This window comes from Calypte anna, chromosome 22 (assembly GCF_003957555.1).
Source record: "Calypte anna isolate BGI_N300 chromosome 22, bCalAnn1_v1.p, whole genome shotgun sequence".
NCBI classification, from domain to species: domain Eukaryota; kingdom Metazoa; phylum Chordata; class Aves; order Apodiformes; family Trochilidae; genus Calypte; species Calypte anna.
In genome coordinates, this window is record NC_044267.1 from 1939886 (window position 1) to 1958780 (window position 18895).

The following is an 18895-nucleotide window of genomic DNA, read 5'->3' on the forward strand; positions in this document are numbered from 1 at the left end:
CAGGGCTGAGCTCATCCTGGTGTGGGTGCAATCCTCCGTGTTACCAAACTGCTTCCTAATCCCTTCCAAGAGGATTTTACCACCGTGCAGGGCCCATGGCACAGGGTGGGGTTTGTTCCATAGGTTTTTCCTTTCCACCAGGCTCCTGACCCTATGGATGAGGCCCATGGAGGGGGGGGAGGACCCTAAACAAAATGTTCTTCTCCAAAAGCAGCCCCTGGCTGTGCCTTGGGCAGCTCTGGGAATGTGACTTTACCCTGTTGGTAATTAAGGTGCAATAGCCACTGGTTAATTACAACCCTCTGAGGGTTGGGAGAGGTGGATTTAGGGATGAAATTCCCTGACCAACATTTCACTGCAGAGCCAGGAAGAAATGGGTGAGGTAGCAGGGAATATTTTAATTAATTTTCTTTTCTTTTCTTTTCTTTTCTTTTTAATAATTATTTCTCTTAATTCTTAATCTTGTCTGACCTTGGAAAATCTAACAGGAAAACAGGGAGATTTAACACTTATTCCCAGTCTTTCCCAACAGGTGCTGCCCATGGGGACCTGCTGGTTGTCCTGTTTGCCCATGATGGGCTGAGCCACCAAAACCTTCCTGCAGCATCCTAAATTTTGGGGTGATTTCCCAAGGGATGATGGATTTTGCATCCTCCTTGGAGATGCTCTGGCCTGGAGCTGCAGGGCTGGGGAGCAGATGGCAATTCCTGTGCTCCAGCTCCAGGGAATGGTTGGTTCCTGGGTGGTTTCAGATGCTGAACCTCTTGTCCAAGGTCTGTGAAGGAGTTTATCTTGGGTTAGCAGAGGAAAACTGATGGTTAGGATGGGAGGAGAAGGAGGTCAGAGTTATCCAGAGTTCTCCCAACTTTGCCTGGGAACGTGGTGCCCGTAGAGCCTCACTCTTCCCAGGAGAGGGCATGGACATGTCCAGGCAGTGTCCCAGACATTCCTGGGAGCCATGCACTTGAATCCTGGGAGTTCCCAAGGCAATTAGCATCTCAGTGCTCCCCGGGTTTATTTTTCTCTGTCTAAGCAACTGCTCCATCAAGGTGTGGATCTGCTTTGCTCCCTCTTGGGGAGGCTGAGGAGAAGCTTGGCGTGGCAGCAGAATTCCAGCAGGAATGCTTTGTCTGGGCCATCAGGAGCCCTGCACCTCCTCGGGGGGTTCCTCCCATGGGATAAAAGGTCCTGTTCTTGGGATGCCTGCAGCTTTTCTAGGATAGAATCATGGAATGGGCTGGGTTGGAAGGGACCTCAGAGCTCATCAAGTCCAACCCTTGATCCACTCCCCCGTGGTTCCCAGCCCATGGCACTCAGTGCCACATCCAGGCTCTTTGGAAAGATCTCCAGACACGGAGAATCCACTCCTTCCCTGGGCAGCCCATTCCAATGCCTGATCACCCTCTCCAGAAAGAAATTCTTTCTCATCTCCAACCTAAACCTCCCCTGGCACAACTTGAGACCCTGCCCTCTTGTCTTGCTGAGAGTTGCCTGGGAAAAGAGCCCAACCCCCCCCTGGCTCCAACCTCCTTTCAGGGAGTTGCAGAGAGTGATGAGGTCTCCCCTGAGCCTCCTCTTCTCCAGCCTCAACACCCCCAGCTCCCTCAGCCCTTCCTCACAGCAATTCTGCTGGATCCCTTCACAGCCTCCTTGCTCTTCTCTGCACCTGCTCCAGCACCTCAAGCTCCTTCCTGAACTTCCTGAGCTGAGGGGCCCAGAACTGGACACAGGACTCAAGCTGTGGCCTCCCCAGAGCTGAGCACAGGGGCAGAATCCCTTCCCTGGACCTGCTGGCCACGCTCTTCCTGAGCCAGCCCAGGATGCCCTTGGAATTCTTGGCCACCTGGGCACACTGCTGCCTCCTCTTCAGCTTCCTGGCAATCCCAGCTCCCTTTCTGCCACTCTGTGCCCAGCCTGGAGCTCCCCATGGGGTTGTTGTGGCCAAAGTGCAGGACCCGGCACTTGGAATGTTGAACCTCATCCCATTTTCCCACTCCAGCTGCTGTCACAGTGCTGGTGTCAGAGCCACGTTCAGGGCTCCCAGTGCCAGGATGAAGCCCCAAGGCACAGCAACCCCCTGAGCACCCTCCCAGCCCATCTCCAGCCACCAGCCAAGCAAAGCAGTGGCTTGGTCCCTGTCACCAGTGCCCCAGTGGCAGCTGGCAGATGCCTTTCATGTCTGTCTAAGAGCAGAGGAGAAGGCAGCAGGGAGATAATTACAAGGCAGAGCATCTCTGCACCCGGTGAGTAAGGCAGTAAGTAGAGCAAAGGTAGGAACAAACCAGCAGAAGAGCAAATAAATAAAGGAGGCAGCTTTAATAATGGGGTAATTACCTCGCTTAAGTACACAATCATCTAGCATTTTGCTAAACTTTATGACACATGATGACAAGTTAATAAATGAGATGTCTTAGCAGCAGTAAAACAGCTGTTACCAGCCACCTTCTGTGTCTGGGTAGCCCAGAGCAAGAAAACCCACCAAGCCAAATGAAAAGAAACTGGTTATTTCTGTTTGTCGAAATAGCCCGGGTAATAAATCACCATTAATGATGCTGTCATTTATCAAAGGGAAAGCTCTTGTTGCAAAAGCCTTTGAAGTCATGGCACCTATAATTTCCTCCCTCTAAAAAGGTACCTTTGGGTCTGTGTCATACCTGGAACCAGCAGCACCTGGGAGGTACCAGGGCTTCACCGTTGCCCCACGCCCCATCCCATCACTGTGGTCCTAATTCTAGGGACCCTGCCCACTGTGGGGGGGGGTGCCCTGAGGACAGGAATGTCACAAAAGGCTTCTCCTCCTTATCCCTGAGCTGCTGACACTGGTGCAGAAGGTGCTGGAGAAGCAGCCTGAAATGGGAGGGGGGTGAGGATGCTGTGGGTGCAGGGGCAGCAGGAGGGGGGTGGAAAATGCTGAGCACATGGGGCAGCTTGTGGCCAGAGGGGAAAAAAAAACCCAAAAGAGGTCAGGGAGGTCAGGAGTTATGAGAGCCCTGGGCTGAGCAGGCCAGCCCTGAGCTCCAGATCCAGCAGGGATCAATTTGGGATGCTTTCAAGGTGTCTTTCCTTTCCTGCCTATACCTCCTAGCTCCTTTAGCCAGGAATATTCAGGTGGTTAATTCACGTTAATTAGCAGGGATCTAATGTGGTTAAAATAATCAACTTGACGTTTGCAGTGGCAGGACCAGGCAGGAGCAGGACTTGGAATTCCTGGCGTGGCCCAGCCCCTCTCTGCAGCATCTGAGCTGGAGGAGCTGACATCTCCCTGTGTTTCCCTGCTCTCCCACCCTCATCAGGCAAGCAGAGGCTTTATTAATGCTCCTGCAATTAGCAGGTGATTGCCAGAACCTTCATCTACCTCCATGTCCTGGAGAAACCTGGAGCAGCAGCAGCAGCTGCCAGGCTCCAGCCCTGCTCCCTGGCTGTGCAACAGGAGGCAGCCAGGGTGATGCTGACAAACGTGGCCCCTGCAGAGGAGCAGCCTGGCTGTCAACAGAGATTAAGTCCTCTGTCACCAGGGAGCAGGAAGGACCAGGTACCTGATCCAGAGGAACATCTCCCTTTCAGCAGGAGGGAGCAGCAGGATGCTGTAGCCTCTGGGGAAAGCAGGAGACAGCTCACTCCTTCCCAAACTCCTGCTGCTGGCAGGAGGGGATGCAGAGACACAGCTCCATGGGAAGGGGCTCAGCCCACCCCCCAAACAACCCCAAAAATTGCTGGGGGGATCCTGAGGCTGAGCTCACCCAGCTCACAGGGATGTGTCCTCTACCAGAGGCTGCGGCCAAGTCCCAGCAGACCTGCAGAGACCACCCAGGTCCCTCCCCAGGGTGGGATACGCCTGGATTTGGGGATGTTTCCCTGGTTTGGGGCATTTCCAAGGCCAGACAAACCTCAGGCTCTGCCCTGGCTGTAATAACCTCTGCACCTCCCCTGAAGGAAGGGATCAGGGTGCCAAGGGGAGGCATCTGCTCCCTAGGGCATCCATGTAGTGAGGAGGAAGGTGTTCCTTTTCTAAAGACTTAAGGAGGTGTTTTTTTGGTTTTTTTTTTCCTTCTTTTTTGCCTTCTCCTTGACTCTGAAATGAGGCAGCTCCAATGTAGCTTTGTCGTTTTTCTCCTGCTGAAGACACTTTCTCTTTTCTTCTCATCTGAGCAGCAGGCACCTCATAAGCATCTGCTACAAGAAGTCTTCACCTGTCACCTCTTCCCAACTGACTGGAGAAAACAGAATATAGGAAAGCTATAAATAATTAAGACCCATCCAGCAGGGAGGCAGTGACTAAATATCAAACCTGCCTGAGCATCACTAACACTCCCTTGATAGCCAAAGGGAAACAAACCCAGTTTGGGAGGAGGATGAGGAGGCAGACAGGAACCATCTGCTGAAATTGCTGCCAAACTGGTTTCAGTTCCAGTCAAGGACTCCTGACTGGAGCCTGACTCTTAACCCACCAAGGAATAACCCAGTGCTGTGTGCTACACCTGGCTGAAGGTCCCCATCATCCCAAAAGACCTGGACAAAGCATCCCAAGAGAGCCAAAGGCTCCAATCCCCAGGGCATGCAGCCTGCACTCACCCTCTTGGCTTTTTGGGGAGAGAGAAAAACCCCTTTTGCAGCCCTCTTGCTTCTCCCTATTAACATGCATGATTTCCTGATCAAATCCTACAGCAGAACTTGTAAGAAGTTGACATCAAAAGCTGTGGAAGGGAGGGAATGGCAAGTGCTGGAGAGAGATGTCACATTAGTGTCTGGCTCCCTGAGAGCTGCTGCATTTTAAACCTTGCTCATCAAGTGCTCCATCACCCTGCTTCAGGGGGGAGGAGAAGATGCTACATCCAAAGGGCTGGGAGAAGGCCTGGGAGACCCTTCTGGGAGACCAGAGGGACCAGGACACCTCCCACCTCCCAGGGTGTCAGTCCTGAGGAGGGTGAGATAGAAACTTCCCCTTTGGGCATTATCTGTAATTGTTTGTAAGGGCATCAGTTGAGCAGAGCATGATTAAATTCCCAAGTGAGCAACCAGGGAGATAATTAACTTTGGGAACAACTTACCTGGGAGAGGGAGTATCCATCACTCAAGCAATCCCCTGCTGCATGTTCCTGGAGGTCACCCTGCAGCCTAACTGGGGGGAAATATCCTCCTGGGATTAGAAAACGCTGATTTCCCTGAATCCAAAAATGATCCAGGGGAATACTCCTGCTTCCAACCTGCAACACAAGCTGCATAATGTGCTGTCAGCCTGCCCAGGCCTGGAGACAACAGGGTCACCCCAAACTTGCTCCCCTTCCAGCTCTCCCCCCCTCCAAACATGCCTGATTTTTTTTATTATTTTTTTTTCTTGGTTGAGTTTGAGTTTTCCCCTGCTTGAGGATTAAAAAAAGAAATCTCTCCCAGCACTAAGTCTTTACTGGCCACCCCATGGTGGTTTCTGCTGGGGGAGAGGGGGGGTTTGGCCCCAATCCTTTTGCCCTCCCTGCAGGGCTCCCTCTCTGGACACCCATTAGCTGGGGGAGCTGCTTTTCTTTGGGCTCCATGGCACAATCCCCAGGAGATTTATGGCCTGGGTGCCTTTGATGTGGGCCCCTGATAAGCATCAGGAATATTTGGGTTTCATGACAATGTCAGCCAGTGCCTCTGACCCAAAGGGGGCTGGGGAGGGGGGGGGGGGTTTATGGGCAGTGATGTTTCCTGCAGCTATTGAGCTGGCTTGCCACATTCCTAGGGTAGGACAGCCCTTAAAAAGAAAATCATAAAACCCCCTCTTTCTAAACAGAGGGAAACTTCTCCTTTAAGGCAGAGGATCAGGGGGTAAAAAGGGGGGGGGAATATTTCCATTTCAATCAGGGGCATCTCTGGAACAAGCCCAGAGCCAGGGCTGTGCAGAAGTTGTCAGGGGATTAGCTGAGGAAAAGAGGGAGTGAAGGATTTTTTTTTTTTTCCCCTTCACACTCATTTGGCTTTTTATTCCCAATGAGGCTGTTGGTGTCGGGTGAGGAGGAGGAGGGTAATGAAAACCAGAAGGGATCTGAGGCTGGGGGCAGGGGAAAAGGTGCTGGAGGAGCCCAGGAGTGCATGGAGCAGCTCAAACACCCTCTCCTGGAGTAGGCAATGAGCATCTTTGGTGCTGGTGTGGTCCAGAACAAGCTCCATGGCACAGCTCTTCTTCTCCCCTCCATGCTCCTCAGAAAGGGAGAAAAAAAGCTCCACCTCAAGCATATGAAGCCCAGGGATGGGGTTCCCTGGTGCTCCCCCCCCCTCCCCAGCTGCAGCCTCTGCTCACTGTCAGCTGCTTCCTGCCTGATTTAGTTGAGGTTTGCTCTCCAATCTGTAAGGCAAAACCACGGAGCACATTTCTTCCTCCTTGTCATTGAAGAGCACACCTGGGATAAACAGTTATGGGGGGAAAAAAATAAAAAATAAAAAAAAAAACCAACCCCCATGCCACAACAGCCCAGGGCTGGGTGCCCAGCCAAGAGGCAGGAAAAGTGGCTTCCTGGAGGGTCAGGCCTCCCAAGCTGAGCTGCAATTCTCCCAGAGGCTTTTGGGGTGCTTTTTGGGGGCAGCAAAAGGGTCCCTTCCTCAGCCACCCCTGCTAAGGGAGCAGCACAACCTCATCCCATCCAAAAAGGGCTCAGCTCCATCCTGGGGGTGCTGGTGGCTCCATCCCTTACTCTCCCAGAACCTCACTCCCTGATGATTTCAAGCTTTCTTCTCATTTCCAGCCTCAATGTTTCCCGTGGCTAATTTATCCCCTTTTGTCCCTGTGCCAACATTGTCCTTTAAGTGAAACTGCTTGTCCTGGTGCTTCCCCCCCTCTGTGTTTATAAAGAGGAATCAGTTTTCCTTCTCAGCCTCTGCTCTCAAGGATAAACAACTTGAACTGGGCTGGTTTTTGGTTGCCCTGCTCTCCTGCCACCCTTGGCCAGACCTCAACCCCATCTCCCCCAGGACCTCCAGCAGGAAAAAGGGGGAATTTTAGGGGATGGGGATGAGGACCCCCAGGAAGGGCTGTGAGCAGCTTCCTACCAGGAAGATCCAACCAAACTGGGGATGGGACACCCCGTGCTTGGAGCAGAAGAAGTTTCCCAGCACCCCCAGTAAGCAGCAGGGCAGGACAAACTGGTTTGATGGGTGGTGTGGAAAAGCAAAAGGGAAGGAGGTCCCATAGGAAAGTCCCAGCCTGGAGCTGCTCCTCCTGGGAAGAATCAGGTGGTGTTGGGGTGATCACCAGCTGTTGTTTGCTGTCCCCACCAACAGCACTCTCTGCAGGGTTGTTTTTCAGGGTTTCCTGTACCCCAGGAATGGGATGAGGAAGGAGCAGAACCCCCAGCCCAGCCTCCTTCTACCTGGGTCCATATTTCACAGCAGAGCAGATCCCCATCGGCCATGGCACCACGGAGAACTCAAAGCAATTTTAAATGAACTTTCAAGATGATGAACAAAGAGCCCTTGTCCGTGTTATACAGTGAATAAATCACCCCAAAATGATAGTTGTAATTCCCAAAAGTACACAGAGAATTGATTTCCCGATGACATTTATCATGATAAACCAGTGCAGCAGCATCCAGGCACATCTTAAGTTGCAGCTGGTTGACTCCCTCCCATTTATCTCCTGTCCCATCTTGGCTGGCCACATTTGCACAGTTGCCCAAGTGATTATTGCTCCTAAGGACAACAGTCCTGGGCTTGGTTGCAGCTCACCCTGCTCAGAGGCTGGGGCTGGGTTTGCCTCTCACCCCACGCTGACTCAAGCCCTGGGTGACAAGGTGCTTTGGAGCCCTGGAAAACATTCCTGGGTGGACATGAATTGGAGATCAAAGGGCTGGTGGAGTCTCTGAGTTGCTTTAATCCACCTTCCAGGCCCAGGCTCTGGAAAAACCACCCAGGACAAAGCACCTGGAGCAGCTGAGCCTGGGGTGAGGAGCCAGGGGGGTCCCATTCTGCCACAGAGCAGGGCTCTGCTTTCCAGAAATCCCCAGCCTGCTGCACCCGAGGCACTTCTGCTGTGGAACAGCTTTCGTTTGGGTTTGCTTCTTGCCCAGGAACACCCCCAACAGCTTCTCTGCTGGGCTGGGATGGACAGGGAGCATCCTCGGCCACTCCAAGCATCCTGTGGAAGAGCCGGAGATGCAGCTGAGCTTCTCAGCAAACCCCAAAATCCCCCAAAACTGAGGCCAGCTCCACAAAACCAACACTGCTTCCAGTCCCCACTGGGATCCGTGGAGCTCCCTGTATCCATCTCCCTCTGGCAGCTCCTCACCAGCCTCTCCCCCCCCCTCCTCTCCTGCGTTTGTCTTGCTGCTGCAGCAGCAGCAATGTATTGGCTTTGCAGTTAGTGATTACACGTCATCACATCCCCAATTTATAACCCCAGACCCCAAAGAACAGATGTAATAAAGCCAGGCCAGGAAACAGCAATGTTATAAACCAGAGCAGGCAGCTCCCAGGCCCTTCCATGTGCTCAGGAAAGAAAATATTACAGACAGTGCTTTGGGGAGGGGAGGGGAGGGAAGGGGCTCTGGGGATGGGGGCAGTGGGTCTGCATCCCATAAGATGGGGTTGGGGAGGGATTGGGGGTGTTTGGGCCTCAAGATGTTGCCTGGGGGGCTGCAGTTGGGTCCAGATGGTAGAGGGGTACAGGGGGGGCATTCCACAAACCACGGGGGTTTCTCCCAGAGCTGGGGTTTCCTTTGTCTTAGTCCTTCGCAGAGCCCTTGGCTCCCAGGAAAGAAGAGGGGAGGGGGGGGCTGTTATCTCCAAGTGCTTTCGTTCTCCCTCCCCTTCCCGTGAAAGCCCCCGAAGCCCTGAGCTCTTGCGCCAGGAGACTCCCTCCAAGAAGCCTTACCCAAAGCAATCTTTTCTCTTCTATTATTCATGGGCCAGGGAGACAAAACCTGGCAGCGGGACGGGCTCAACACCGGCAGAGATAGCGGCAGCCCCGGCCCGATAGCAGCGCGGCGGCGGGGGCTGATAAAGCGGCGGCAGGAGGGGGGGTCCCGGGGCTCCCACTCCCCCAGCACCCGCGGAGAAGCCAGCTCATTATCGTCGATTTTTTTTTTGTTTAATAACCCAGGGTAATAAAATGCACCTCTGGAGGGGTTCTGCCCAGATAAAAGGAACGTAAGTGGGAGATAAAAAAAGTTTTGAATTTAGCTCCCCCTCCCCCCCAAAAAAAGTGGGAGAGAACTCGGTGTTCCCCCGGTGACCTTGGACTCATCGGGATAGGATGGAGAGGGGTGGGAGGGGGTTCCCAGATGGAAGGACCCCCAGGGTATGCTGAGGAACCGGGGGTCCCGAGCTACAGGGTTGGCAGGAGCCCAAACCGATATCATCCAAGGGGATGCGAATTCCCAACAGGAGCAGAGCCAGGGCTTGGAGAAAGGGGTGAGGAAAGCCCGGGTGCCCCAAAACCAGGTGTCCCAATCTCCCTGGAGCCCTGGGGACATCCAGGGACTCAAATACAGAGCCCAGCAGTTTGCTGCAGGCTGCCCTTGGAGGGAAAAAAAAAGGGAAAAGGGAGTTGAGCAACAGGAAAACGGCTGCTCCCGGCCTGTGTGTGTAGTTCAGAGACTGATGTTATGTAAATCGGGTACTTTCAGAAGCTAATCACTGGGAAAGGTCAAAAATCACGTTCAATCGGACCAAACCAAAAAGCTAATTAGAGGCCTTTTGTGTGCCGAAATGAGGCCGGAGAATTCCCCTGCTCCCAAGGGTGGGAGATGCTCCGAGGGGCTCCTGGCTTTGGGTTATTTCTTCCGAGAGGTATTTGCTGCTGAAACCTCTCGCCTGGGGGGTGGAACCAGACACAGAGACGACCCCGACCCCGAGGCCTGGGTTAGGGTGACATCAAAATGCCACCGTGCCCGAGCATCCTGTGCTCAGGCTCTGGTGAGGCCACAGCTTGAGTCCTGTGTCCAGTTCTGGGCCCCTCAGGAAGTTCAGGAAGGAGCTTGAGGTGCTGGAGCAGGTGCAGAGAAGAGCAAGGAGGCTGTGAAGGGATCCAGCAGAATTGCTGTGAGGAAGGGCTGAGGGAGCTGGGGGTGTTGAGGCTGGAGAAGAGGAGGCTCAGGGGAGACCTCATCACTCTCTGCAACTCCCTGAAAGGAGGTTGGAGCCAGGGGGCGGTTGGGCTCTTTTCCCAGGCAACTCTCAGCAAGACAAGAGGGCAGGGTCTCAAGTTGTGCCAGGGGAGGTTTTAGGTTGGAGATGAGAAAGAATTTCTTTCTGGAGAGGGTGATCAGGCATTGGAATGGGCTGCCCAGGGAAGGAGTGGATTCTCCGTGTCTGGAGATCTTTCCAAAGAGCCTGGATGTGGCACTGAGTGCCATGGGCTGGGAACTGCAGCAGGAGTGGATCAAGGGTTGGACTTGATGAGCTCTGAGCTCCCTTCCAACCCAGCCCATTCTGGGATTCATGGGAGCTGTAGCGGGATGCAGGGAGCCAGCCCAGGAGGAGGGGGGGGGACACAACGATGTTCTGTCCCCTCTCCAGTGCCAGCAAGGCCCCTGTGTGAGGGGCTCCGAGGTGCTCAGCCCCCTCTGTCAGCCTCCTCAGAGCCCATTTTGCTGCTTCCCCAGGAGCAGCCCCCGGGCTCAGCCTGGCTGTCAGCGGCACCGTCACTCCAGCTGGGCCGGAGAGCTGGATTCCTGTTGCCAAGATATGGATTTGGTTTTAATAACAGTTAGTGCAAACATTGTAAATTTACTGCTGCTAGAGAGAGTTTTTGAAAACGTCCAAGCCTGGCTATAATTTTTCAATCGCACCAGCTGGTTGTGCTCGGCTCATACCTGCCACGCTGCTTTGAAATAGCAATCACTGTATTTATAAGAAGGGAAGGACTCATAAATATGTCAGGAGTGGAATATACAACGCCATATTTCACCATTTTCTATTTTAAAATTGTGAGTTATGGCTACAGAAATGTGGTCCCATTAAAGGTGATATGATGTATTTTGTGTCTTGTTCAGGAGCCCATCCATCACGGAGACAATAAAGAAAACCGCACTTACTTTTCTTTTTTTTTTTTTTTTTTTTTCCCTGTCGTCTGTAATTTATGATGCCCAAAAAGCTGTAACCTTTTGGCAGGCTTTGCAGAAACTGCTGCACTGTTAGCAACTAAATAACCTTTTATAAGGTTTTAAATGTGTTGCTACAGTCTCAATGCACTTGCTGTATCGATCCAGAAGATCCTGCAAAAAAGAAAAAAAATAAAAATAAAAAAAAAAGGGGGGGAAAAGGAACATGATCTATAAGGGGATCGATAACAGTATATAGATTGTTGAAAGATGCTTCTAATGATTTTTGCCAGCCATCATCTTTCAGTGTGATGCTCCCCATCTTTTAGGCTCCAGGCTTTGCTCAAATTAATTAACCTTGCTCAGCCTCTGGTTGTGCCCAGCCTGCAGGCAGAGCCCTCAGCACTGCAGCTTCCAGGTTGTGGGGTGGGTGGTAGATGGTAGCAGTGGGTGGGTGGGGGGGACCCCAGGAGGAAGCAGCACCCCAAAACCAACCTGAAACCCGGGGTGCAGCTGGGAAGGGTGGGAAGAGACTGGGTGTGAAGGAGCAGCCTGCCCTCCACCTGCCTCCAGCATCCTGGCCCTGCTTTAGGGAAAAAAATGATTTTTTTCTCATTGCAAGGCACTGGTCCCTCAGCTGAGCCATGGGACATCCTCCTTTGGGCTTTAGGCCCTACAAAATACCCCCAAAACCTGATGTCCCCCCTCCCTCACAACCTCCCCTGGGACATGGGGCCTGCTGGGCTTGGTGGGTTCACTCCATGGGATTTAATCATTAACCCACGGCCCCAGGTTTTAAAGTGCTGAGTGAAAAGCAATTACAAGGCAGAAGTCTCCGTGTTCTCAGGGCTATTTAATCAGAAATAAAAGCAAAGGGCAGCAAGGCAGGAGCTGCATGGCCAGGCAGGGAGCTGCTACCATCAAACCCAGCCCAGCTCAGCCCCTCCTGCCTGGCTTCTCCTCTTTTTCAGTTATGTTTCTCCCTCCCTCCCCCCCCCCCAAATCAACCACCAAATCATTATTAACGTTGTAAATAAAAGGAGAGGGCAAGTTATTAAATGTAAAATATGTGGAGTCCTCCTCGAACTCGCTGCGTAGTTCATAAATATGATGGCTTAATTTCATCTGTAATCCAAAGGGCTGATGAAGCATTACACAGCTCTCTGTTAATTGAAGTTGTTAACAAAGCTGAAGAGAGAGATTATTATGTATAGACTTTTATCCTTCAGGGGTATCATCATAACAGATCATAAATGGAAATGAATTCTTCTCTCCCACATGCCATGGAGGGCTCCTTCCACCTTGGTTTGTGCCAGGCTGGTGGCAGCACAGGGAGGGGATGCAGGATGGATCCCCCCATCCCCAACCTCTCCTGCAACCCCTCCAACCCCTCCCAGCACCTTCAGGAGGAGCTTCCCAGAGTCCAGCCATCAGCCTGCAAAGCCTCCAGCTGTGATGTGTGATCATTGCCATGGTCTGGCCCAGGCGATGGATCAGGGAGGATGGAAAATCCATTCCCTCAGCTGATCTATCCCGGCCGAAGGGCTGAGGGGCGGGAAGAATCCTCGGAGTTCAGCTCAGTGAATTTACTGCAGGGCAGGGGGTTGAGTTGCTGGGAGGACACCCAGGGCTGGATGGATTTCTCTGCTCGGCAGACAAAGGGTCGTTACCAGCTCAGCCCGGAGTGCCCGTGTTCCCTGCACGTTTTTTGAGCTAATCATTGCTGGTGTCCTGGGTTGGTTGTTTGGTGAAGTGGCTGGAGTGGGAAGCTCCATGGGAGGGGATTTACCCTTTCCCTTTCCTTTTCCCTTTCCTTTCCTTTCCTTTCCTTTCCTTTCCTTTCCTTTCCTTTCCTTTCCTTTCCTTTCCTTTCCTTTCCTTTCCTTTCCTTTCCTTCCTTTCCTTTCCTTTCCTTTCCTTCCTTTCCTTTCCTTTCCTTTCCTTCCCTTCCCTTCCTTCCTTCCCTTCCCTTCCCCTTTTCCTTTTCCTTTTCCTTTTCCCTTTCCTTTTCCTTTTCCCTTACCCTTTTTTCTTTACCCTTTCTTTCAAGGGTTGGACTTCATGATCTCTGAGGTCCCTTCCACCCCAGCCAGTTCTATGATTCTATGATTCCTCTGGCCTCTTGTGGTCACTCCATCCCTCCCCTGGCTCCTGCAGAGCCCCAGCAAATGCTCCCCCAGCACCAAGGGCCACCCCAGCCCCCCAGTTCACCCCCCCCACCCCCTTGGTGAGGACAGCCAGCCCAGGCTGGATGTGAGCTGTGCTGCTTCCAGGTGGAGTTGGGAAAGCACACAATGCCCTTTGCTTCGCCTGGATCCCATCAGCTTTTTCCATCCAGCACATTATCCAGGAAATTCTCGTCTCTACCTTTGAGGAGTTGCTGTGATTATCTGGAACGCGTTACTTGCACACAGCAAATGCAAATTAATGTAGTCTTCACATTTCGCCGTGGCAGTAAAGGGGAATGTTGACATCAGCCTGAAAGTAGAATTAACTTTTGCATTATGTGGTGTGAGAGCGAGGTGTTGAAACCCGCGGCCGAGACTTTCCAAGTTCCAGTAAAGAACAGTCCTGGCAGAGCTGCAAAAACCACCGCAGCCTTTCCAAAAAGCAGAGGTTCGCTGAGTGCTCTCTCTGTTCCAAGCCGGATTATTGCTTCGCCCGGGCTTTCAAACCCTGCCATTTTGTCTCGTTACCTCTGATGTGCTCCTGGGTTTCCTGCAAGCTCATCTCTCCTTCAGAAGGGAGACTTAGAGCCCTCTCAGGCTCTGCTTCTCTCCCATAAAGAGCGGGGTCGTTCCTAGCCCCCGGCACCCCCCTTCCATTCCCTCCCCCCCCCCCCCCCGCTGCCTCCTTTCATCGCAGCCTCCGGATCCCTTTGAACCGGAGCAACCCAGGGCTGGAGGGACCGATCCTGCCGGGGCCCTGCCAGCTCCTGGCCAGCCAGAACTCCGTGTTAACACCTTGTTCTGGGCGGTACCGGCCCCCCTTCGATCAGGTTGGATGAAGGGGTCGAGGCTCAGCTCTGGATCCGTCCCCTCGGAGCTGCGGGGACATCCATCCCCCCCAAACCCCACGGACAGCACAAAACCCGGCGTGGAGCATCTGCCCCCCTCCGCCCCCCACGTACACACACCCCAAGCGGGGGCACCCCCGCACCCCACGGGGCGGCAGCTGTAGCTGTAGGATTTGGGTTAACCCTTCGCCTGCCGCCGCTCTCCGTGCCCAGGAGGCGGAGGTTGCTTGCTCAGCAGCATCCCAACCCACGGGGGGAGCATCCTGCTCCACCCAGCACCAACCGGGTCGGGATGGCAGCCCCATCACCTCCTGCTGCTCCTCTGCCCACGAAGTGACCCTGTGGTGCAGCAGGGCTGGGATTTGTCCCTGTGCTGGGCAGCAGGCAGGGGCTTTGCTGGTGGTGGCTGGCCGGACGGAGCAGGGGGGACGGAGAGAAAGGAGTGGGAAGAGTTTGGAAAAGGATCTCTGGACGTGCCTGTGTGCACGGGGCCGGCCCTGGCTCCAGGCTGGGCTGGGAAACCACTTTCTGACTAAAGACTTCGGTTTCGGAGCTGTAAAGGGCAGAGTGGGGCATGTGAGAGCCCAGAGCAGAGGCGAGGGGGACCCAGAGCATCCACGCGAGATGAGGGAGATGCGGGGACAGCTCGGGCTGCTCTGGGGGGGCTCGTTGTGGCCTTTCGAGGGGGCAGCATCCCCTGCCTGGCTGAGCCATCCTTGGGGCCGAGCAGGAGGTAAATGAGGAAGAGGAGAAAACAAACGATGCCAGCAGCCAGTGAAGGAAGTGTAGGAGCATTATGTAAAATATTAAATTTAATGCTATTCCACTTTCCATCTCAGTTATTAAATTAACTGAGTTCTATGCTTGCACTTTAAAGATCCCTGTCATATTTTATGCACGCGATGATCTCAGAGTAATTCCTGTTAGAAACATGTCACCTTAAATTACAGAGACCAATAAACCCGACTTCAACTCAGCAATGAGCAGATGTGGGAGATAAACCCCTCAGGGCCAGACACCCCCCCTCCAAACCCCCCCAAATCCTGCACCCCCAACTCTTCTCCCCACACCCAACACCCCCTGCTTAGGAGCAGCAGGTGACAGCCGGGATTGTCCTTGTCCCCTCGCCATCAGCATCCCCAGCAGGGTGGGAGGGCAGGCAGGGTGCTGCTTGTCCTCCGAGCCCCGGGGGTGTTGCTTGACGTGCGTGGGAGAGCGGAGGGCTGCGGGCAGGCAGGGTGCGGGGTGATGGCCATCCCCGCCGAGGCGATATCGTTATCGGCGCAAAGATTCGGTGTCGCCCGTATCAAACGTGGTGCAGCGAGTCTGTCTCCTATTTCGTGTCACCTCTGCTCCCACCCCCTACCCCGGCTTCCCCCCCTCCTCCTGCGGGTGGGTGCATTGGAGGCTGCCGAGCTGCAAATGCAGCTTTTGGGGAGCACCCCCGGCACAGGGGTGACACCAACCCCTGTCTGGTTGGGGCTGCAGCGACCCCCGTGAGTTGCAACTGGGGGAAACTGAGGCAGGGAGGTCAGCCCTTGGGTGCATCGCACACACCGATGCAACGCTGCCCCCCCAGACCCCAAACACGAGTGGGGGGTGGGGGGAAGCGGGCAGGCAGCATGGAAGCCCAGCTGGCCACACTCGCCAAGGGGCTCCCTGGGAGTCACTGCCAGGCACAAGGCAGGGCAGCCCCGGGCTGGCAGCTCCGCGCCGGGAGAATCAGCCAAAGCTGCATTCCGAGGCGCCAGGCTCGGCTGGAGAGGGAAAAAATGCTAATTATAGTCCTGGGCTGAAAGGGGAGCGAGGGCTCTCCCAGCCCAGAGTCCTGGCTGTGGCCTCAGTCCCCAGCTGCCCAGGGGATGCTCTCCTGGTCCTGGATCCCAGTGCTGGAGCAGAGCCCTCCAGTGAGGTGGAAAAGCCCGGAGATTTTGGGGAATGCCCGGTTCAGAGGGAGGGGACACGTTCTCTTTCACAGAGGGACATGCATGTGCTCGGGGGGGAAGGGGGGGGTGTCCAGGGGTAGCAGTGGTGGTGCAGACCACCCTAAGGCTCTGCTTTTGGGGGCAAAACCAGCACGTGGGGATCACAGAGCCCTCAAGCAGGATGGGGGCACAAATCCTCTCCCCACACCCTACCCTGAAGCCCCCCCGGGGCTTGTCCCACTCCCTGGCTTTGCTCCTGGCAGGGTCCTCATGTGATTCCTGATTCTGCTTTTCCTTTCTTAAAACAACCTCTGTCTCTGTGCAGGAATCACAAGCTCGGGATACCCCGGGGCTGCTCCCACCGCGGTACAGAGGTTTTTTTAAGCAAGTTTGCCTTCTGCTTCCCCTTGAATAGAGACGATTGTTCTGGGAGGGAGCCCATGGGCCCAGTAGCCTCCCACCCACTGCTGGGCTCCAGCACCTTCCAGCCACGGTCCCTCTGGGAATTCCCTGGTGTCCCCGGGGACCACCGCTGCTCATCCAGCCCCAAAGAGCACCCAAGAGCTCAACATGTTGGGGTCCTTTTAGCGTGAGAGTTCCCAAGAGGGTCCCCAAGCTCAATCCCTGCCCAGGGGACCCTGTGACCTGCCCTGGGCACAGTGGGGGTTGAACTGAGAGAGGCTGGAACATTCCATGGAGCCATCTCTGGAGCTGCATCCATCCCACTCAAGCATCCAGGCTGCCCGTCCTGATGTGGCTCTGGGTGCTCAGCACCCATCACCACACATCTGAGCATCCCCGGTGCCACCAAGCAGCCAACGTTTGCCATGGTCACCGGGCATCAAAAAATTCTCCATGCCAGAAGGTGCCACAAGAAACGGGTTCACTGCAGCAGGAGCTCTAGAGAGGGGAAACCTCTTTTGCATCATTTAAATTGCAAAAAAATTGACAGTGGCACATAAAGAGCTGTGGGGTCCCTTCCAACCCAGCCCATTCTAGGATTCTATAGAATCACAGAATCCTAGAATGGGCTGGGTTGGAAGGGACCTCAGAGCTCATCAAGTCCAACCCTTGATCCACTCCCCCCGTGGTTCCCAGCCCATGGCACTCAGTGCCACATCCAGGCTCTTTGGAAAGATCTCCAGACACGGAGAATCCACTCCTTCCCTGGGCAGCCCATTCCAATGCCTGATCACCCTCTCCAGAAAGAAATTCTTTCTCATCTCCAACCTAAACCTCCCCTGGCACAACTTGAGACCCTGCCCTCTTGTCTTGCTGAGAGTTGCCTGGGAAAAGAGCCCAACCCCCCCCTGGCTCCAACCTCCTTTCAGGGAGTTGCAGAGAGTGATGAGGTCTCCCCTGAGCCTCCTCTTCTCCAGCCTCAACACCCCCAGCTCCCTCAGCCCTTCCTCACAGCAATTCTGCTGGATCCCTTCACAGCCTCCTTGCTCTTCTCTGCACCTGCTCCAGCACCTCAAGCTCCTTCCTGAACTTCCTGAGCTGAGGGGCCCAGAACTGGACACAGGACTCAAGCTGTGGCCTCCCCAGAGCTGAGCACAGGGGCAGAATCCCTTCCCTGGACCTGCTGGCCACGCTCTTCCTGAGCCAGCCCAGGATGCCATTGGCCTTCTTGGCCACCTGGGCACACTGCTGGCTCCTCTTCAGCTTCCTGGCAATCCCAGACTCCCAGGTCCCTTTCTGCCACTCTGTGCCCAGCCTGGAGCTCCCCATGGGGTTGTTGTGGCCAAAGTGCAGGACCCGGCCCTTGGAATGTTGAACCTCATCCCCTTGGGATCATCCCAACTCTCCAGTCTCTCCAGGTCCCTCTGCAGAGCCCTCCTGCCTTCCAGCTGATCCACACTCCCCCCCAGCTTGGTGTCACCTGTGAATTTGCTGATGATGGACTCAATCCCCTCACCTAAATCCTCACTAAAGATATTGAACAGCACTGGGCCCAACACTGATCCCTGGGGGACACCACAGCCGCCATTTTGCTGCAGCCCCGTTCAGCACCACTCTCTGGGCCCGTTCCAGCAGTTCCTGACCCAGCACAGAGTGCTCCTGGCTGATCCATGGGCTGACAGCTTCTTCAGGAGAATCCTCTGGGAGACGGTGTCAAAGGCCTTGCTGAAGCCCAGGCAGACCCCATTCCCCCCCTCTTCACCTTCCTGGCAATCCAATCCATGATCCTACGAAAGCTCCAGAGGGGACCCCAACCCCAAGCCGGGCACCCCAGGTCTCTCAGGGTGGGGGTGATGGGTGCAGCTTTCCTCCTGCTCCAGGTGGTTGGAATCCAGGGCAGGATTTATAGGGCCCTGACCCTGAGCTGTCAGCAAGGAACAGGCAGATTAATGGGGTGGGCGGGTTGCTGCAGTAATCGGTTGTTTGATGTGACACGGCTGATGGGCGGTGATTTACTCACAGACTGATTGGCTTTTAATTGAGCACCTCGTCCCCGGCACATCAAAGGCAGCGGGTGACAAGGGGCCCCTTAACCCAAACCTCCCGGTGACTGACGGATCCTGGATGCTGATTCTCCCGGGGAGGGGGGGGGGTCCCTCTTTTTTTTTCTCCTCTTCTTTGCTTGATTTTGGGTTGGTTTGGTTGGGGTTTTTTTATTTTTGTTTCACTTTTTTTTATTTATTTATTTTTATGGGGTATTTCCTGGGTTATTTTATTTTGTGCTGGATTTTTCCCTAATTTTACTTGTTTTGGTTTTTTTCTTTTTGTTTGGGGTATTTCGTGAGTTATTTTATTTTTTGCTGGATGTTTCCTTAGTTTCACTTTTTATTTTATTTACTTTATATTTTTGTTTGGGGTATTTCCTGGGTTATTTTATTTTTTGCTGGATTTTTCCCTAGTTTCACTTGTTTTTTTTTAATTTTTATTTTTGTTTGGGGTATTTCGTGGGTTATTTTAATTTTTTCCGGATTTTTCCCTAG